Below are 22,936 nucleotides of genomic sequence, written 5' to 3' on the forward strand. Positions count from 1 at the left end.
CACTTCTGGGGCAAAAGGATTTTTGATCTTCCATTTACCTTGATTAGGTCTCATTGTGCTGGGCTCACAGGAACATGACAGTTCTGATTACAGGAGAAAGAATCTAACCATTGATTGAGGAAGCTACTCTGATGTTGGTCTGGAGTACACGCACCTCTGTGCTTCATCTTTGACTTGTCTTCCTCCTCTCACGTAGAGCTTGTTAAAATGTGACTTTTAATCTTCTAGTGATCTCTGAGAGACTATTTTGGCGGCAGGTCTGGGGCATGTATATCATCTTTTATACTTAGCTATTCACTCGATGTTTAGAATAACTTCGCACATACCCTATGCCAGGACAAAAACAGGAACTGGAGAGAAAGGAAGAACAATGTATATGGTCATATCCTCATATAGCTCACTGGCAGCAGACACTGGGTTCCAGATAAAAACAGTCTATCATTATATAATCATGGAGCAACGATGCTCCCTAAAAAGAAGTGGCAAACTACCTATAGCCATGACTTTTGTGAACAAGACAATGTTAGCAACTTCCGTAACATGCACATCTATCTTCTCTCAATAGATTCATGGAACAATATTCTGATTTGTGCCCTTCTTGTCTAAGTAAAAGCAGGCAACTCTGAAACCCAAATGGATATCTAAAAATCAGAGCAGGCCTGTCCCTGTTTGATCAGACTTCTTAACCCAATGTTAACATGAAAACCAGTCACTAAATAGTATGCTCCTTCCTTTGTTAAAAGGTTATGAACAACAATGATCCAAGTTCTACTAACTTTGTGAAATCTCATTGGTTATTTGAAGTGGAAGAAAAAGAATTAACACCTGTTTTTTTTTTTTTTTTGGTAAAATTTACACGAAAGCCATTTGGGGAGGGGTGCTAAAAGGCCAATGAGTATATTTAACCAAGCCTGGGTAAACACTGGATTACTACCTTTCCATGGATGGGTAGAAAATTAGACAAAAACTATATGAAGGAGAAGTTTCCTATGGGTAGGACATGATTGTAATCTCTGAATGAAAAGAAACAAGAGGTGAGCCCTATAATTACCCTACCTTTCTGAGCCACTTTCCAGAGAATGACTTCATAGTGGGAGAGAAGGACGCCCAATCACACAACTGTGGTCTCATTTCATTGAGGACAGAAATTCATGGAGGCCAAGGCAGCTAGAATGTCCAGGGCAGATACCAGAGAGAAAGAAGTCACAAAAAGAAAGAACAACAGAAATATTCATAGGTTTCTATTTGAATCTTTGTCTGTTCTTTGTTCTTTTCCTGGCAAAAAATAATAACCAAGGACCTATAAACTAAGCAGTTGTCAGACTACACAGGGATAAGCAACTTACTAGTTCCAAGCAATGTGGGGAGGCTATGTTGAATATTTGGAACTGAAATTCAGTAAATAACTCAGTAGGGAATCTTACTAGGGGGGGCACTAAACTATCAAACCTGGGGGGAAAATATTTAACGATTTAACAGCTTTATTGAGATAGCATTCACATACCACATATTTTACACATTTAGATAATACAGTTAGGCAGTTTCTCAAAATGCCAAGTGTAGGGTTACCATGAAAGTGAAAGTGTTAGTTGCTCAGTTCTGTCTGACTCTTTGCAACCCCATGGACTGTAAGCCCAGTAAGCTCATCTGTCCATGGAATTCTCCAGGCCCTGAGAATATTGGAGTAGGCTGCCATTCCTTTCTGCAGGGGATCTTCCCAACCCAGGGATCAAACCTGGATCTTCCACATTTCAGGCAAATTATTTACTGTCTGAGCCACCAAGGAAGCCCACATAGTCCCAATTTTTCCACCCAACAGAAAATACAAATCCATAGAAACAATAAAATTTCATAGCAAAATTATCCACAAATATCTAAGAAGTGGAAGCAATTCAAATGATCATAAGCTGATAAATGAAAAAACAAAATGTGTTATATCTATGTAATGAAATATTATTTGCAATAAATGGAGTGAAGTTGGGACAAATGCTCCAATATGGGTAACCCATGCAAACCTTATGGTTAGTGAAAGCAGCCAATTATGAAAGACAACAAATTATATAATTTCTTTTATATGAAATGTCCAGAACAGGCAAATTTATAGAGACAGAAAGTAGCTGAGGGCTGGGGAGGAGAAGGTGGAGAATGAGGAATGACTGCTAATCTGGGGAATTATAAGATGTTCTAAAAGTAGACTGTTGTGGTGATTGTACAAGTCTATGAATATACTAGAAAACACTCATCTGTACATTCTAAATGGGTGAATTATATGTTACATGAGTTAAATTTCAATAAAGCTTTTTTTTTCTCATGAGTTTTAGGGAGCATAAAAACTGGATATAATACCTGATTCTGTATTGGATGCTCACAAACAAATAAATGAATTATTAAAGATGGTTAGAGAAATTTGAATATGGAATGGACATTATTGAGACAAAGAATATTGAATATTGACTTAGAAGCATAAAGATGACATTACTTTTCCCAAATAAGAAACAAGCTAACAACAGGGAAAAAAAAAAAAAAGGTAGCTAAACATGTATACTCTTATCTACTTTTGGCTAAGTTTTTAAAATAACAGGTAAGTGTGTGTGTGTGTACACAAAGATTTGGAAGGACATATGATATAAGAACATGCTATTATTAATTGTGGTAAATTCTGGATAATAGAAGATGTTTTTATTTTCTCATTTTTATTAAAAAAATTCTTTACACTGTACATATATTTATTTTATGATTTTATTTTACTTGTGTATATAAAAAAATGCAAAGTATAGAGAACAAAGTGACAACCTCTCAGGCACTCATCATACTGTTTCAACAATTATCAGCAGAGTTTATTCTGTTTCAGTTGAACCTCACCCTTATGCTCTTCGTGTTATTTGGAAGCAAATTAAAATGTTATTTTTAATTCAAAGACTATCATCAACTTGATACTTAATTAACTTGATGTAGATGCACAGAAGAAGGTCTATTAGGTACATATCAATCTGCAATTGAGGATAGAGTAAGGATGTGGTAGAGTGGGTGGATCTTTTATGATAGAAAAGTATTCATGTAGAATTTTTAAATCATGCAAAACAGAAAGATATCTTCTTTTTAAAAAAGGGGCATTCTTCCATATGTACTAGAGGCATAAGGTTTTCCTCAAATTAGTAGAGGTCCAGGCAAAGAAGCTGAAGGGGAACTGAACCAGAAATCAGGAGATGAGTTTTACTTCTATTTCTGTTACTATAACAACAATATCTGAGTTACTGCTTATAAGGATAAAGCATATTATTCACTCATTCCAATAATCTCTTTGAGCATCTACTATATGGCCCTCATTGTCCTCACTGCTGGAGATACAGTATGAATTCATTTCCGCATTAGTCAAGACTCTTTGGTGGCAATTAATGATGACTCCAATGCAAACTAGCTAAACCAAAGAGAAGATGCAATGGCTTGCACAACAACAGAATCCAGTGATGGCCCTGACTTCACATGCATCTGGATTCAGAGGCTATTAGAGTTTCATTAGAATCTAGTTTTTCTGTCTCTCCATGCATCTTCTCAACTCCACTTTCCTCTGTGTTGGTTTCCCTTACATGCAAACTCTCTCAATATGGTGACCCCAAGCTGCTCCAGGATTATATCCTCACTACAGCAAGACCACATGCTCTGGGTATCACCTTTCCTCCTCTAAGCCAGTTATAGTCCCATCTCAATAGTCTCTTGTTTTAAATCCAGTGTGCCTCAAGTACAAGGTCTGGCACATTAGCTGCTATGTAGGAGATCAAACTAGTCCTAAAGGAAATCAACCCTGAATAGTCACTGGAAGGACTGTTGCTGAAGCTGAACCTCCAATACTTTGACCACCTGATGTGAAGAGCTGACTCACTGAAAAAGACCCTGATGCTGAGAAAGACTGAAGGCAAACGAAGAAGGAGGTGGCAGAGGATGAGATGGTTAGACAGCATCACTGACTCAGTTTTACGGGTTTTTAAAATTTAATTAATTTCCTTATTTTCATGTTGGCTGTGCTGAGTCTTTGTTGCTGCGCAGGCTTCTCTCTAGCTGTGGGCAGCAGGGGCTGCTCTCCAGTTGCAGTGTGTTGGCTTATTGCAGTGGCTTCTCTCCTTGTGGAGCATGGGCACTCGGGCACTCGGCCTTCAGTATTTGTGGCACATGGGCTTGGTAGTTGGTTTCCAGGCTCTAGAGCACAGGCTTAATAGTTGTGGCACATGGGCTTACTTGCTCCATGGCATGTGGGATCTTCCTGGATCAGGGATTGAACCTATGTCTTGTGCATTGGCAGGTGGATTCTTTACTACTGAGCCACCAGGGAAACCCTCTTTCTTTGTGTTTTAAATTTTTATTACGATTTTTAAAAAGTATTAATTTTTTTATACTTTTACTTTTAATCTATTTTCTGAAGTTTTGGAAGAAATCCATGGCCCATTGACTCATGGTGGTATTCTAGGCTGATTTCCAATAAATCATCATTGAATGTTTCCCTGTTGAACTATCAGTGATCCTGCCTGGGGATACTTTGCCAGTACAATCCATGTTATTCACACTTAGCTCTGACGGGAGAAACTGTGCTTGTGTTTTCAGTTATCATTTCAGGGGAAAAATGCTCATTTCCCACCTCTCTTTGCAGAATTACTTTGTTTCCCTATTATCCAATGGAAGGTTGCAGAATAGCACAGTTCTCTCCCCCACCACTACCCCGCCCTCCAGAGACAGTGTAAATATCTTTCTACTTTTTCTCCTCAAGGAGGTATTCTAGAAAGAGAACATAAGATGGTGTAAAATCCCTCTTATCATCTATGAGTTGGGCTTCTTGGAAAGTCATCTGGCCCTTCTGAGCCTCAGTTCTAACAACTCTTAAATGGAGACAGTAACAGACCTTTCCCATAAAGTAGTTGGGAGGAGTATGGAAAATGAGGTTTATACAGTTCTAACAATAGTGCCGGGGACAGACACATGTCACCTTTCCTCCTCCAACGGCACACCACGCTCAGATTTTTTTCTTTAGGTATCACTTTACTTGTATGAGCATTTCTCTCTCTTATTTTTTCATAAACCCCTTGAGCTTGCTGAATACAAGGTCTTTTCATGGAGAGGGGTTCCAACCAATGACTCGCTGCTTTACAAAATATAATAACTTTGATACTCCTATCACCAAACTCTGATACAAACAACTAATAACCCCACTATATTTGAGACTGTGTCATATGATTCCTATTTCTGTTTTATCATTTTACAAGTGAGGAAACAGGTTTGTAGATGCTAAAAACTCTCTGCAAATTCATTCAGCTGGTGAGTGGTCAGCTTAGTCCCTAAGCCCAGATCTGATGACACTGGACACCCAGCCCCTCTGACTCAGTTGCACATCTGCGAAGTGCCTAGGTCTCTGGCATCGCAGCCTGGAGCAGTATCAAAACAGCAGGCTAAGAGGTAGAGTCTTCAATGTCCCACACCTCATGGTACAGGTGTATTGCACTGTGGGATTGGAGGTGTGCGTGCTCCCAGGGGAGAAACCTGGGCTGCGAGAATTCCTCTCTAGCTCTACAGCTCAGTCAATTGTGTACAAATAAGCTCTTGTTCTAGTACCTCTGTGTGGTGCCCATTCTCTGTTCATGGTCCCTCCTCTGAGGGTCTTTTTCATGTTATGGTCACAGGTCAGCCTGGCTTCTCTGTGTATGTTTTGCTTTGAGTCTCAGGTCTGTGCGCCACAAGGACACCCCCTCCTTGCCCTCATACTGCACTGAGGGTTTTCATGTCTCAGCTCCCTTCTTAGCTCTGCCTGCCAGATAGTCCAGTCAAACTCTATAAATTGTTGTGGGCATGTGTTTTCTCCAGTGTTCTTCTGCAAAGTAGCATCATGCATCATTTCTTGAGACTTAAAATTTAACAGCATGCCTATTCCTACAGTGGGAAAACATTTTATATCCCTTTCCACTGACTTTTCGCTACTTTAGACGTTCAGGATTTCTCTTCTCAATAGCAATGGGTCATTGCAAGCCCTGCCCAGTTGCAAATGAACAAAGTTTGCAAAAACTCCAATCTAAGTTTATAAAACAAGAGTGGATCCCTTAGTGCTGGGTGGAGATAGTGGAACTGCCAGGCATTTATTTGATCCTTAGATCTGGATTCAAAAAGAGACAACAAAAATGCACCTCAGAGCCAGACACCAGGAAACGAGTATAGAAGAACATGAAGCAGGACTCTAAATCCAGACCATGCAACTGGAGAGTCATGTAACAGCACTGTGACTCTGAGAGGTAGAGATGGAGAAACCTAACAGCGGGAGGCAAAGGGGATTAGACCAGGTCCAGCCTGTCCTGTAATACTAGTGAAAAGAGTTGCTGTCGTCTTACAAATGTTACTCTTTTTGTCTTCCAAATGGATATTTGGTATATATTTGTATACCCGTATTAAAGATGGGAACTTTGAGATTCAAGGAAGTTAGATTATCTGTCCAATGTTCTAGAGACAATGAGAGGACAAGCTTTAGATGTCAATTTGTCTGATTCCAGAACTCACACTGATTTTCCAGAGATACTGTATCTAGGGGGCTACACTTCAGGATTATCCATGGAAATTAAGATGGTCTCTAACTTAATGAGCTAATGGGGCAGGACATTCCTGATGTACAGAGTGCTTTACCATGGTACTTCTCAGGTGACGGTGGTCCCTTACGGTCCAAGGAGACAAGATTGGTATTGCAGGAGCTCACACACGTGGATAATGGGTTAGAACTAGAGGGCTTGACCCTGGCTGAGATGTTCTGTTTTGGGCCCCTTGGACCTGGCAAATAGCTTCTCCTTCCTTATTTCCCCACTTTGACATTTTACCCCCCTTCCAGGCTTCCTCTCTCATACCCCCATAACATGTCTGCTGTGATTGGAGAAGGTTCATACGCTTTCCCGTGTCCCTCCAAGCTTGTAATTCCATGGGGCATGTTCTAAAAATAAAATGAAATTATTCTGAAGTAAGAATATTCATTTGCTCAGAGCTAAGCTTCTGGGGAGCTCCAGGCAGTCACCGACACATTTGCAGAGACCTGTCCCATTTCTCACAGCCCTGCCACCTACTCCCCGAACCTCGAAACCCTGCAGCCTGCCTCTGGAGCCCCGAGTGACCAGTGCAGATTCTATCAGCCTCCACTTCATTAAAGATAAAATATACTGAGTGAGGATCAAAACCCAGAAATCTCTAAGCATCCCTAGAGCAACGATGGGAGCTTGGGAGCCAGCAGTGAATGATGGGGGTGGGAGGTGTAGGGCAGGGAGGCTGTGAGAAGAAATTATAGAGAAATAGATTGTGGTCATAAGAGGACATTCTAATAGTCTGAGCTGCCTGAGGATGAAATGAACCATTTTGGAAGGCAGAGAGTTTCTTGTTACCGAGAGGGCTGCAGAAGTACTTAAGGCGGCAGGGGAAGGGCTCACTATCCACTTCCCCAAAAACCTGACCCCCAGGTCTGCACAATGGGGACAGGGTTCTGGGAAATAACTACTTCATGTACTTGACCGTGAAGGAAGCTGTTAACCCAATCAGTCCTGTCATCTCCACTCACCATTCCAATCTGGACTGCATGAGAGCAGGGGACTGTTGGGGACTGCATTCCCTAGCATCAGTGAGCTGGGTGGTGGTATTAATACAGCTTATGAGGGGCAGAGGAACGAATGAAGCTAAGCAGAATATTTGGCAGGATTTGAAAGAGTAGGGCCAGCTCTGCTTTCTGAGACGAGTACAAGGTCAAGTCATAGACCCCACTGAGGGGGCGCTATGGTCCAGGTGGGGGTCTGGAACTTTGAAAAGGAAGAATGCTGTGCCCTAGACACAGATTGTGTGCAGGAGGGTGGAGGAAGTGTTGGCAGTGGGCAGAGTTCCTTTGTTCCCTGATCCTGCCATTGGGCGTGAGGTTCCTACAGAAGGCCAGTATTACAGTGCCCAAGGAGGGGCCTGCGTGTCTGCACCCACTGAGGCAGGGCAAATGGGTGCCGACTCTCCCTGCAAGGGCTGGGTACCTGCGCTTTCTCCTGCCTTCCACTGGAGACCACAGCATCCCACGCCAGAGGGAATCTGGGATTCGGCCAGAGTTGTGTTAAATGTGCTTAGCGGTGTCAGTCCTCAGTCAAAAGCAGTGGTTGTCAGAGTGTAGCATGTTTCAGAATTACCTAGATGGCTTTTTCAACCCCAGATATCTGGTCCCATCCCCACAACTTCAGACTCAGTGGATCTGAATGGGGCCTGAGAATCTGCACTTGTAACGATTTCCAAGGTTGCTGATGCTGCTGGTCCAGGGACCACCTTTTGAGTAGCTGTGGTCTAAAGTAACACTAAGACAAAGAGCACCCCAGGGAGTGGGGTTCGATTTCCTTCATACCTTAGTCTTGATTTCAGTTACCACGCCAAGAACTAGAGATATCCCAACAAACAAGACAGAATCCCTGGTGTCAGGGACATCTTGTCTAGAAGTACATGAATGGACTGTTACAAGGCAGAGTGATGTCAAGGCAGAGTGATGCCAAGACAGGAGCAATTATTGGGAATGATGAGCACAAGAGCATGTGTGCCTATGTGTACTTGGACATACAGTCCTGGGGACACTAGAAAAAGTTTCTGAGCCACGTGACCTTGAAATCAGAAGATGATTTTAAGATCAGAAAACCTTACATCAACTCTGGGATCTGCCTCTTGTTAGCTGGTTGACCTCAGGTGAGGTAATTAGGTACTTGGAGCCTCAGATTCTTCATCAAACAGTCCTGAGCCACTCACTACCATGGACACGAGCATGTTCTAGGCATGGGGCTATGGAGAGTAAGCCAGACAGCCTGTTGCTGTTCCCAAGGAGCTCTTACTTTGCCAGTGGCTGTGTGACTGGGGAAGGGATACTACCACACAGAGGCAGAAACAAGATAAGCTGTGTCAAAATGCAAACAAGACAACCAAGACAAGGAGACATGGAAAAGGATAGACGATTTTAGGGAAGGATGTCTAGACCTCCCTGACCAGATAACATTTGAACTGAGGTCTGGTGGCACTAGGGGTAAAGAACCTGCCTGCCAATGCAGGTGATGTGAGAGATGTGGGTTTGATCCCTGGGTTGAGAAGATACCCTGGAGGAGGGCATGACAACCCACTCCAGTATTCTTGCCTGGAGAATCCCAAGGACAGGGGAACCTGGCAGGCTACAGTCCACAGGGTCACAAAGAATGAAGTGACTTAGCACGCAAGCACCAAATGATAAGAAGACAACTACATTTTCCATATAGTAGAGTAGATATGTAAGTTACATAACTGATGGCCAACCATCAACAAAATATGTTTATTATCTTCACCATCTTTCTCTTTACGACACTTACCGTTGTTATTATTATTACAATGATTACAGTAACTATAATGCCAGGAATGCAAGCATATGAGTGAGGCCCAGCAGAACATTCAGGCCCTCCCCGGCACATTCAGAAAGGCCTTAAGTCAGTAGCCGTGAAGCATAGAGCGTTCAGCGGTCACAAATGACAACCCTTGAGATCTGATAACAGATCGGTGGAGTAGGCTGGACCCTGGCTGTTATCCTTGGGAGCCAGGGGAGAAATCTGGGTAACAATGTGACATGCTCATATTTGTGTTTTAGGAAAAGCACCTGTCTTTTCATCTTCTTCTGCTTGTGGCATGGGGAGTGGGGGAGGTGAGCAAGACTGCGCGTGGGGAGATGCTAGCAGTCTGCACTGGGAGGGGCCGTTGGGGCAGGTGGTGACAGAGATATTTAAGAGCAGTGATGAGCAGCTGTGGATTGGACTGGACAGCAAAGGGGCTCAGGCCATGGAGGAAGCCCGCTGTGGGGTCAGGACAAGCCTCTCTCCCACTTTCCTTTAAATTACAAGGAGGCTACGAGGAAGAGGACCGGGGAGGCAGGGCTTGGGGGAACCTGCTGTGGGATGTCGAGCAGGTGACTCTGCCACGTGGGGCTTCTTTCTGTCAAACAGGATATTTTCCTGCTTCCCAGGGAAGGGTATTGTGAGGGCCGAGTCAGATGGCAGGTATGAAAAGCACTTTGGCAATTGTAAAACATTTTTTCAAATGTGAGGTGCTATTTTTATTACCCTCCACTTCCTTGTATAGAATGTGACCCAATAATTGGATGACAGTGTCTGGCTGCTCCAGAGGCAGCAACAAAGAAGGAGATGGCCTCTGGACCAGGCCTGAGCTAGCCCCCCAGGGGCCCAGCCTTCCCAACAATGCCCTTAATATGTCTCTCATTTAAAATGACTTGCCAGGCAAAGCTGTGTACATCATCAGAGGAAAGGCAGCAGCCTCAGATGATTCCGTGGCTGCAAAAAAATAATCCCCATCAGCTCTAATGGGAGCAAAGATGGCAATGACATGATTACCGAGCATCTTCCCATGATTAAGCTGCATGGGGCAGCTGGCTCTTGATGCAAACAGGCACTCTCAGCAGGGGCATTCCCTGCACAAAGCATTAACGAGAACTTAAGATAAATTCCTCTTCATTGGGCGTTGGAAATGAAAACCTATTTAGGATAAGCCTGGGCATGAAGCACCGTAGAAGTTATTTTACTCATAGCTGATCCCTTCCTCCACTCCTTCCTCTCTTTCTTCCTCCTGCCCATTTTATTTCCCTTCTTCCTCCTGTCCCTCAGGTTTTTCCATCTCTGACTGCAGCATCAGAAAGTAAATCCCTGAGGCATACACTCCGATGCATTTGCCCAGCAGTTTACTAACTGGGGTGTCCAGGAGAGTGTCAGGCAACACCCTGCAGAACTTCTCTGTGTGAATACTGTGGGTGAGAATCATGGGAAACCTGTGGCCACAGGCACATACTTGCTTCTGTCCCATGGAATGTGGTGCACGGCGGGACACGTGGCTGTCCCATCCTTGTGTGTGTACATACGTGTGCCCTGTGGGACAGCATGGCTTCCTGTCCTCTCTCCAGCCAAGCACCTTGAGGACCTGCCCAGAGCATAGCGACTACCTCTATGGTGAGTTCCCCTGAGGTTTCAAAAGAATCTGCAAACGCTGACAACCTCATTTGCTGTGAAGGATTTTATATCAAGACTCCTAGAAGGACCACAGCAAAATAGCTCAGTCTCGAATTGCATACACAGTTATGAGTGTGATCTTCCTCTCTCCTTCACTTCCCCCAGTGATGAGCAGTCTTAAGTGTCCCAGCTCAACTCCCCAGAGCACTGCTCTTAACTTCTCTGACCAAAATCATGAAACCTGGAGAAGGTCCTGGATCTCTCTGGGTACAGACCCTGGACAGGCTCCCCCTGCTCAGAGCTGCTTTGCCATTTATCCCAAGACCTTGGTTGGAATAGGCTATCAACTTCTCCCCAGAGGTTACCACCTTTCCAGGATCAGACAGCATGCATTCAAGGCTGCACTGTTGACTTCTATAGGGATCGCTGACCTCGTGCAAGCCTCAGTACACAGCTGGCATTTGCATTAGTTCAATAAATGTTTACTGATTAGTGATTAGTGGGGATACAAATGAAAATAAGACACAGCTCCTACCTGTAAGAAAACCACACTCTTCAGGAGATTAAGTGTCCTTTATAATTTAGAGATGTTTGCATTTATGGATCATCTCTGGAGAAGCCAGGGTGGAATAGAGTACCTGACTCATAATTCCTAGGAATCCCACGTTATCACTGAAAATGGCAGTAATATTGCAAGCCTTATTGTGATCTTCAGGTATCCGTAAGCACTCGTTCCATTATAAAGCTCAGGAAACTAAGGCTTAAAGCAGGTAAATGACTTGCCCAAGGCCAAACATTGACAAAGCACCAGAGCTTTAAATCCAAGTCTTACCTATTTGACTTCCAAAGTCTCACTCTACCCCAGCCTGCCCTTCTCTGATTCCCTCCTTTTTGGATGGGGACTTGCTATCAGCCTACAGCATGGTGGAGGGTGACCCTGTTTAGGTCAGCATCATGCAAGACTGTTTAAACTTCTGAAATCAAGCAGCATCAGACATGCAACATAAAGGAACATTTCCTCCATTCAGAGGGTCATTAACAGAAATGAAAGCCGGCAGATCATTGTTATGCATGAGGAAACAACATAAATGGAAAAATCTATGAAGATCACATCCATAAGTCTCTGGGGAATTCGCAGTGGAAACAAATGGGCCAGAGTGTGAAGAGGTACTGCTTCACCAATGGGAACCTGGGAACCATTGGACCAAGCTCTCAGCAAAATGATCCATTCTGTTTGGCATAAAATGAATTATCTGGCAAAACAGAGTAAAGGCAACTGAACCACCTGCTCCTCGACTGTAAGATCTATGGATGAGGGATGATTCTGGAAGATAAAGGACTCCTTAAGCATATCCCTCTGGGCATATGGAGAGATGCTTGGCAGACTCTTCTGCAGGTGGATGGAGCCGCTTGGCCACATCCCTGCAGACCTAGCAGTGTTTGGAGATCAGAGTTTGTTTTACATTCTTCGGGTTCTTTCTGAAGATGGTATCTGGAAGATGAGTCCACTCCAGGGAGCTGGATGTGGCATTTATCATGATACCTATTAGACCAAGGGCTGTTCAGCAAGCCCTGGTCCTTGCTGACAAGAGAACAGTTCCTGGTTGATCAGGGGATGTTTGGTCCTTGTGTGTGTGTGCTCAGCTGCTCAGTCGTGTTTGACTCTTCACACCCCCATGGACTGTAGCCCGCCAGCCTCCTCTGTCCATGGAATTTTCCAGTCAAGAATACTGCAGTGGGTTGCCACTTCTTCCCGACCCAGGGAACTCGCGTCTCTGGCATTTCCTGCATTGGCACGTGAATTCTTTACCACTGTGCCACCTGAGAATCATTCTATCCCTACTTGGGCATAATCCAAGTTTCCCCCAAATCTCTACTTGGGAATCCCATCCTACTTGTCCTCAGAAAAGTGTCTTTCTCATGAAGATCTGATTGATTCATTAGTGCCGAACCATCAACCCTCTTCCTCTCAGGGTCCTTTTGCAGACACTACAGAGTATGAATCACACAGAGAAATTTTTTTTCCTTGCCCATCATCTATGTTCACTTTGTACAACAGCACCAAGGTTTTCTGAGAAGAACCTTAGGAAAGATGATAGTTCTCCTCTTGCTGCTACTGCTGCTAAGTCACTTCAGTCATGTCTGACTCTGCCTCAGATTCAGTAATTTTATAGAAGAGAGGCTATGGGAAGCTCTATAAAATAGTATGGTTCCATCTCTTCTTAAAATTAAAAATAAGAAATATAATGGTGAATTTACTTTCATTGGATATTTAAATACATGTACTGTATTAAATACTTTTCATAAATTGTCTCATTTAATTGCCAAAGATACATCTATGGACAAAATGCTCTTATTCCCATTTTATAGGGACTGAGAATCAAGGGGCCTACAGGACAGAACTAGGTCTTCACACCCAGATGTCTCTGCCTTCAAAGTCTTTATTGTTTACCACTATGTTCTGTGCTGCCTCAGAACACCTTTTTTTCCCCCAGATAAACAATACAAATGAGAGGATTAAATGCACTGAGATGTACTCAGTAAAGAGCATTGTTTAATTTTGCTTCATCTTAACATGAAAAGCTTTGTTAAGCTTTTTCAAGTACCATTGCCACTACAGAAGGTGTGTCCCTTGCTGACCTGTAGGTTCAGAACAGGACACTCCTGTAGAAGCTGAAGTAGTCGTATGGTTAGTGGTGGTGGGGCTGGTGATATTGATGAGGATAGTGTTTACTGAGAGACTAGTATGTGTGAGGTGTTTTCCATGTATTATCTCATCTAATTCTTACAATTTTGATAAAGAGTAAGTGTTATTATCATCCCTATTTGTAATAGATGAGGACACTGGCAAGGAGACCTACCTTGCCAAAGGTCATCACTAGGAAGTGGTAACACAGGGATTTGAACCCAGACTCACCTGAATTCTCTTAAAAGAAAAGTGTTTGCTTTTCTCTTAAGCAATGGCAGGTCACCTTCCCTGGGGGGGTGGGCCAGCCTCCAACCCAGCAGAGCCCAGTCTGATAGCTCAGACTTTGAAAGGACTTGAAGCTTTTCTTTCAAGGTCATATACACACACGAAAAAGTAACCCCCCTTGTCCATCTGTCCCACTACCTTCTAAAATGCAAAACATCCAAGCCTATGGAAGCTCTGCTGTCAGCCACAGAGCTCTTCTGCAAGAGGCTGGGCCGGGAAGAGAGTCCCACGAGCCTCATTGAAGCAGCGTGGGCATTGTTCTGTGTGGAACTCCACAGACCAAGAGTAGATTAAGGCTCCAAGATACACGAATTTCAAAATTGAAGCAATAAAACACATTTTTTTTCTTGGCTTGCAATTGCCCCTTAACTAGACCATGAATAGCAATTACACTATAAAGCCTAACAGGAATTTGTGGGTAATTAGAGTATGTCTTGGGCTGTGGGTTCTAATGGAGGAACCCGGCTAATCATTGAGTGATTCTCACCCTCTACCAAGTGATAAAATCATCATGCAACGCCTATCAATCACTCAGAGAAATTGTGAGTGTGATTTTAATTCCTGTTAGAGTAGGACTAAGAAGGCTGGCAAGCCACTCTGCCCAGAAGGCTCTGCCTGAGTCCTTGAAGAAGAAACAACAGAAGCAAAGGGGCTCCTGTGGTCTGGGAACTAACAGTGTTCTGTCTGTAGTTGATTCACACACATTCAGCCCTCAGTACAGCTGTGTGGAGAACGTAGCTTTACACCCATTGCACAGACCAAGATAATGAGACTTGGAGTGATCTACCCAAATTCATCTAGCTAGTAAGTGATAGATACAGAATTTAAATCCTTATGTTTGATTTAGGTCAAACTCAAAGTTCATGACCATTTAACTGTACAACTGATCAACATTTATTGAGTACCCACTATGGGCAGCGACTTTCCAGACATCATGTGATTTAATACTTTCAACAGGTACGTCAAGCATGTGTTTTTATCACATTTTACAAACTGGAAAGCGGAAACAAACAGGAATGGTGGAAGTTCCTATCCTGGACTATCACCAACTCCTACTCTTCCCATCACACACACACACCACACACCACATACCACATTTCTTTGGCTTCTCCATCTCTATTTTCCATTAACTGAAGCTACATTTTGGGGATTCCCTCAAAAGCAGGCCATGAACCAGCAATACAAGAGATAACCTAAGAAGCAGCACTAGGAGGATGGAGAAATGACAGGAGGAAGGGAAGGCAGCCAAGAAAGGATAAGTTAGTAAGGCATCTGTGAATCTCAGCACCTGGGTTTGGCCTCACCAAGAAGTGAGAAAACAGTGTGGACCACACACAGCAGGATTAACTCGCCAAGGAACGGCCCTGGGGGAGCTGAGTGTTCATCTACTGACTTCAGCAGTCGTAGTTGGGAAGTCCCAGAAGTGGGAGAGTTCATTCTTCCATGCTTTGAGCACATGGCAAAGCTAGCAGAATGAGTTCTCGAACAAGAGAAGGCCTTCAGCAAAATAATTCAGGCACAAGTGGTAAGGACCAGTTCAACAGCAATGCAACAAACTAGTCTTCAATGAACCAGGAAATAGAGAAGGGGCAACACCAGGAATAGCTTTGGAAGATAGACCTGGTGAGGTCTGTTTGCTGTGTCATTGTCTGGCAGTGATCCACCTGGGCTGATGCTCAACATCTTCCATTCAGCCAGGAACTCACATGTGAGCCAGGGAGACTGCTGTTCACATCCAGAGTGCATTAGAAGACTCTAGGGGTAAGACTTGTTTGATCCCAACACTGCACTTATCTGGCAGGCATTTGCTGCCCAAGATAGTGAGTCACCTACACCTTGAAAACTGCCTGAAAACCATACAATAAAAGGCAGTTTCTGGTCTATAAATATCAAATCATTCTTCAGATGAGTTGTCTAAAACAGTAAAGTGTAATCTGTAACTTCTCTGCCCAAGGGGTCATGGGTTTCTTTGAAAATCTATTGAAATTTCCCAGCTCCATCCCAGAAATACACACAGAAGATACAAAAAGACATGCTGCAGAAAGCAAAAGGGACACTTTTATGTGGGAGTGTTACTATGTAAACACAAGTACATTTAATGAATTTGCTGGGTTTTGTCTACTATGAGCATTTCTGAGTCCTAATCCTGGTAGTGATATAAGCCTGTGTGGACTCAGAAGAAAAACATCCTTTATGGTGTCTATGAATGGCTGAGGGTCAGCTAAGACCCTTGTCCTGTATCCTCGTTCCCAGAAGCATCAGGACCACATGCTTCAGCAGAGACAAGAGCATTTTGTGAATCATTTGCTCAGTTCGGCTTTGGGCCATTGGTTTCCTTTCATGTCAGTGTCCTTCCAGAAAATGATTTAGGTCAAGCTGGAGCATAAATGCTGACTGGTTTATTCCAAGCTCTCAAGTATGCAAAAAAGAGTGACAGAAAGTACAAGACCAGTTTGGAGTTACTTAACCTGGCTAAGAGATGTTAGTCTTTCATGGAAAACATACCAATCTGCTGACATCTCGGATCTGAATACTGGCTCGCTCTTTTTGAAAAAGGAAACCTCTGCCTGAAAGTGATATAGTATCTACCACCTTTTTACAATCAAATTCCTAAACTTGACTTGCTTCCCTACTATGCTGCATAAGTAAGAACTATAAGCACAGGGACCCATAACTGACCTGATATTGCCCTGTGTCCTCATTTTCATCTCTCTTTATTCCCTCCTGCAATATTCCAGGACAGAGACTTGTGTCCTGGAGTTTCAAAAGTGGAGTCATTCTAAATGTACTTTGTGCCCAGGGGCTCTTCCACGTAAAAATAGACTCCGTTCCACTCAGACTCTGAGTGACCAAAGAGGGATCACTTAACCGCAAGTTCACTGCAGAGCTTTCACCCCACTAGGCTCCCTTCCCATGGAAGAGGAATCTGCTGCCATCTGTATGTGACAAGATCAAGTGGCTAGGGGACTGTTGGAGTCACTGAATAAGGATTTATTCCTCCTTCAGAGATTAAAAAAGAGGTACATTTATGTCTTTGCTGCATCTTCCCTGTTTTCTCTTACCTTCATTTGTCCTCAATAAAGTATACAGTCGTCAATAAGCCTCTCAAATGTCATGCAACAAGGGCACACGAGAGTGACAGGAAAATAGCAAGAACTCCACCCCCTCTTCACACCCTCCTACCTCCTGTCACCTCACCCTCAAGATCAGAACATTGTGGAGATATACACACGTGGGCTTGGGAGCCAGGTAGTTCTGATCAGAGAACTGAGCTTCGGTCTACCAGCCGGGGGACCCCGGGCAAGTCCTCTCCCAGTATTCCCTCCAAGTGGTGACACTCAAATCTGTTGGAGTTGTCGAGAAGTTGACATGAAATAACATATGTGAAATATTGGATGCATTATAACTGTCCAATAGATGTGAGGGCTCTAGGTTCCCAGAAGGCTATCTCACTTTTCCATGCCCCGTGTTAAAGTATAACCACATTACTGTGGATCCCACAAGAGCAGGCAAAGAGACACATTTCTAAAAGGAGGTATGACTACAAGAGACATACTTGGCCTCCTTATACCTTAGTGAGACGATGATAGGGTTTTCAGGTAAAATACAAGGCATCCAGTTAAATACGGTTTTGGTTTAAGTACTTCCAAACTGGCATAGGCTACACTTGTACCAAAAATTATTTATTGCTTATCTGAATTTTTAATTTAATGGGCTGAACTGTATTGCGCTTCACTAATTCTGGCAGCCTATTTTCATGTGTATCTCGTGACTCTCCATTTACCTTACCTGGTTGAGCAACGTTAGGGGCTCAAGGGCACTAGTCAGATTAGGTTGGCCTAATTTGGATCCCATGTCAAGACGACTGTCCTGTATAATTTTAATCATGTTTTAGGCAACACTGGAAAGATGTTAACAAGCTTCAGGCAAGTAGACACAAATATCTTTTTTACGATATGTAGATTTGCCAAGAGAGGTACAATAGCAAAATGAAAACAGAGCAGCTAGAACCAGATAAACCACATTACCTCTTCATTCAGAGGCATCAATCTATAAGGGAAATGTAGAAGTTTTGTCATAAGTGTGGAGATATACTTTTATGATATGTAGATTTGCCAGCAGCAATTTAAAAGCAAAATGAGAACAGAATGGCTGGAACCCATAGAATGCTCACTACTTTTCTATCCAGGAGCATCAATCTCCAAAGAAATGTTCACATATTTTGTTTCTTTTAAGAATATTTCTTTGTCTCTGCTGTTGTAAGAAATGGGAGAGCAAAACTCCCCAAAGGACCGATGAGATCAGTCCAAACAGAAATTCAATGCGTCCTTCTAAATGCCTGATTTGTGGCTGTCCTTTTAGAGGAAGGTGGTTCTTTGGACAAGGGAGGAGGCAAGTAGACTTTTAGAAGGATGTGCATTGGGAACATCTGAGATCATAGGCTAAATCCTATAATCTAGACGTTTTTGATGCATTTCCAAGTATATGGTTCTCTTGTGTCAGTTGCCTATTGCTGTGTACCAACCACACCCCTCCTCCACACACACATAGACAGCTTAAAAATATTATCTCTCACAATTCTGCAGATCACATGAGCTTAGGTGGAGTGCTTTTTCTCCTCATGTTATTGGCTGCCCAATAACATCAAACTTAGGTTTGAAGTCCAGGATCTTACCATTTAATCATGTTTGAGAGTGCATGAGAAACTTACCCTGACAGGTCACTCTTTGGGGTAGTCTTTTAGAATGGTTCTTCTTGACTTGATGACCTAGGCATCAGAGAGACACAATCTAATATTCAATGATTGAACAGGCATAGAATAACTAGTCTAGAAACTCATGTTCATAAAAGGAGGAAATATGAGGTATGTAAACATCACTCTTCCATAGAAATTCTGAAGTCCAGCACATTTCATGACTCCTGCTTTGGGGGCAAGGGATGTATATTGATTAGGACCTGATTTTGCTCCCACGGTAGCTTTGTTAGATCAAATTCTCCTTGTTTGTTTGTTTTTTAAATAATTTATTTCTTTTTGGCCGTGCAGGGTCTTCATTGCTGTGTGAGTTTGTCTCTAATTGCAGTGAGTGGGGACCACTCTATAGTTGTGGTGTGGGGCTTCTCATTACGGTGGCTTCTCTTGTTGCAGAGTACAGGCTCCAGGGCACATGAACTTCAGTTGCTGTGGTGCCCAGGCTCTAGAGCATAGGCTCAATAGTTGGGCTTGGTTGCTCTGAAACCTGTGGGATCTTCCTGGATCAGGGATCGAATTTGTGTCTCCTGCATTGGCAGGTGGATTCTTAACCACTGGATCACTAGGGAAGCCCTCTTCTCGGGTTTTAACTTTGTTGTCTGAGCTCTTGGTTCTACCTATCTGAGCCATCTCTCCTGTATTGACTATATTTTATTTTCTATAGTCTTGATGCTCTGACATTTGGGACCTTCATCCTCAAGTAAATACCCCTTCCAAGGCTAGCTAATTCCTATAAATAATAAACAGCTTCCTTTACAGTACACCTTTGATATCAACCAATCCAGAGTTCATACCCCCAACCATTTCCTCTATTAAATCTCACACACTAAGCCAATGATTCCTCTAACCTAAATCACCCCAGAGCAAGACACTTGAGAATTGGGGACCACCTCTGTAGCCTAAAGCCTATTTGAAATTATTCAAACAATCTAATCCTAAACCTAGCATGTTCTACTCTGCTTCATCCATTTCTTCCTTCAAAAACCCAATTAAGTCTCTGGATTATACCTGCCCTTCTCTGCCATCTGTGGTTCTTCCCCATAAGGCCCTGCATGGCATTGCATGCCTTCAGCTTTCTTTTTGGGCTGCACCATGCGACATGGCGGGATCTGTTCCCTGACCAGGGATTGAACCTGTGCCCCTGCAGGGGAAGCATGGAGTCTTAACCATTGGACCACCGGGGAAGTGCTGGCTTCAGCTTTTGCCTGAGAATAGAAACCTTTTCCTTCATGGCAGTCATTTCTGTGTCTGCTGTCTTACCATCTTTGATTAAAACAAACCCTGGAAACATTTAATACATCTCCTTTTACATAAGAAATAGTTCATGTTTACAATACAGTAGCTTTCTCAGGATGCTTCCTGTCTAAAGAAGATTGAGGCTATGGATGCTTCCTCATTTCCTATAAGTCTGGTTCAACTGTGAAAGAGAGCCACTATAAGCACTGTGGAATAGGGAATTTATTACAGTGGTTAGAATTTCCAAAGTCATGGAAGGAGCTGGTTCTATTATAGAAGGGTCTATTATAGAAGGGAAAAGTGGATGATTATAGGAAAGTCACAAACTGGATGTCCTGGATAAATGAAGGTGAACAAGTAGAAACTGGCTGATAAAGCACCAAAGCGGACAGTGAAGAGGATCTGGGAAAACATCTACGGAAAGCTGTTGATTTTATGTGGATGTTGCCTTTGGGGGCCTGCAAACTACTGTCTGATAATGATCAAGGACGACCATTGGTTAGCAGAGTTAGCATCTGGAAGAAGGTCGGATGCAGAGCAGACAAGCACAAGGATCAGCTGGACGCCATCAGGCACATGTGTGTTTGATCTTCATCAAATCTTTACCACCGTTGCCTTTACTTCAGGCATTCAGTTTCAGCTTTTCTCTCCTTTGCTGAGGACAGTGTTTCCCACTGCCCATCACAGGAGACTGTGTCTGCCTTCCCTAACTCTTTGTGGGCAGACTTGATCCATAACGTCTGAATCACTTAATCTTTGCCTTCTGGTCCAAGAGAGAAAACTTAACTGCTGAGATTTTAATATAGTTAAATCTTGACCTCCTATGAGCTCATTCCTCCTTTCCTTCCTCCCTTTCATCTTGCCTTCTTGCCTTCTATCCTTTCTTTATACAAGTCCTATGAATTGAGTGGGGCTTCCCTGCAAGGTAAAGAATCTGCCTGCAGTGCAGGAGACCCAGGCTCGATCCCTGGGATGGGAAGATCCTCTGGAGAAGGGAATGGCTACCCACTCCAGTATTTTTGCCTGGAGAATTCCATGACAGAGGAGCCTGGTGGGCCACACGTAGTGCATGGGGTCACAAAGTGTTGGAACACAACTGAGCGACTATCACTTTCACTTTGACATATTGAGTACCTAAGCCTGAGCTAGGTGCTGGGACAGGTCGCAATCTGAGTCACTGAGTAAAGATACAGCTTCATTTTTCTGTGCTTGCCTACCTTATTTGCTCATCTCACGGTTGTAATTTGAGGTAACATTTGCAAGACTGTACTGGGATCAGGGAGGCACCCTGCTTATTCTCTAGCAGAGGACAGGAGACAGACATTCACTAATAGGCAAAGTGGATACTGAAAAGGCCAGAGGGGAGTTGAAGACAAACTACTGCAAGGTTGAAAAGATACATTCAAGTCAGATTATGAGAATCTTTTAATGTTGGTCCTAAGGATCTTTTCTGTGCCTAATGGGAACCATTAAAGACTTTTGAACTGGAGAAGGCTATGATGAGAGTTGAGCTTTAGGGAAGTGTAGCAGGCAGTGCTGCAGAAGGATGAGGGGATGAAGATGACTGGAGTTAGCTGGATCAGTTGTGGACTGAGGAAAGGTGTGCTATTAGCCATTTGTTAAATGAATCTCCTCGGAGCTGGAACCTTGGTGGTGCATCTCATCCTGGGATGACTGTGGGAAACTCTGAGTTTTTACAGCTGTGGGCTCGGGAGGTACTGGGGAAGGGTTGTGTCATCCTGTTGGTGGCAGTGGGGTATGAAGATAGTCGGACCAGGGTTTAAGGTCTTCTGGATGACAAGGTATTTGCAGGACTCAGGACACCATGTCATCCAAGACAGGTTTTCACTTGTCTCACAAGGGCAGTAAAGTATTCTCTTGGTCAGTCCCCTCTGACAAATGAAACTTCTCCTGCCATCATATCAATAGTCACTGAGCTAAAGAGTTGTTGGAGATAATTTTTAAATCAGTGAAGCATATTTCCCATAAATCATATTTAGATTTACATCCATTTATTCACAAATACTGGTTAAGTGTGTGCAGTGGGACCGTGATATATAGAATATTAATGGTGGTAGAGGTGAGAGCATGTCTGTCCTTTCCCTTATAAAATGATAGTGATTCTAGATGGTGGTGCTTTCTTTACTTTCCTTTTTAAAATAAATAAACAATGCCCTGACATGGCAAAATAAAGTATTGGAAAACTTATGTTTATACCCCACTTCTCTTCCTGTTCCATGATTCTCAGGGTAGAAATCATTGCTTCATGACAGAGGAGGCACATTGCTTTTATCCTGTTCAAACGTTTATGATGGACTTATAAAGGCAATGATGATATTCCTATCAAGTTTCTGCATGACAAGAATAGAGAGGGATGTGGTATGTAGGCATCTAATATGCTGACTCACTATCCAAAACTTGCCCCCAGAACTGCCAGTGCCTTCAGGAGATGGATTATTCAAGCAGCTGGTGACACAGAGGAAGGTGGGGCACAGCAGCATGATTCAGACCACAGCTGCACACTGAGTTGAGACCTGGCTGGCCGACGCTATGGGCGGTATTGACAGGGGAGTCAAGAGAAGAGTTGCCAGGGCATAGAAGCCATTGTTTTAGATTAGGAAACAATTGGAAGACAGTTGTTTCATAAAAGAAGAGATGTTTTCAGGCAAAAGGGAGAGAATAGCCAGTCAATCCTAAAGGAAATCAAGCCTGAATATTCATTGAAGGACTGATGCTGAAGCTGAAGATCCAGTACTTTGGCCACCTGATGCAAAGACTCAACTCATTGGAAAAGACCTTGATGCTGGGAAAGATTGAAGGCAAAAGGAGAAGAGGGCACCAGAGGATGAGCTGGTTAGATAACATTGCTGACTCTATGGACATGAATCTGAGCAAACTCTGGGAGATAGTGAAGGACGGGGAAGCCTGGCATGCTGTAGTCCATAGGGTCACAAAGAATGGGTCATGACATAGTGACTG

The sequence above is a fragment of the Bos grunniens genome, chromosome 28, assembly GCF_055505025.1.
Source record: "Bos grunniens cultivar Pamir isolate PY7600 chromosome 28, Bosgru_T2T1.0, whole genome shotgun sequence".
NCBI classification, from domain to species: domain Eukaryota; kingdom Metazoa; phylum Chordata; class Mammalia; order Artiodactyla; family Bovidae; genus Bos; species Bos grunniens.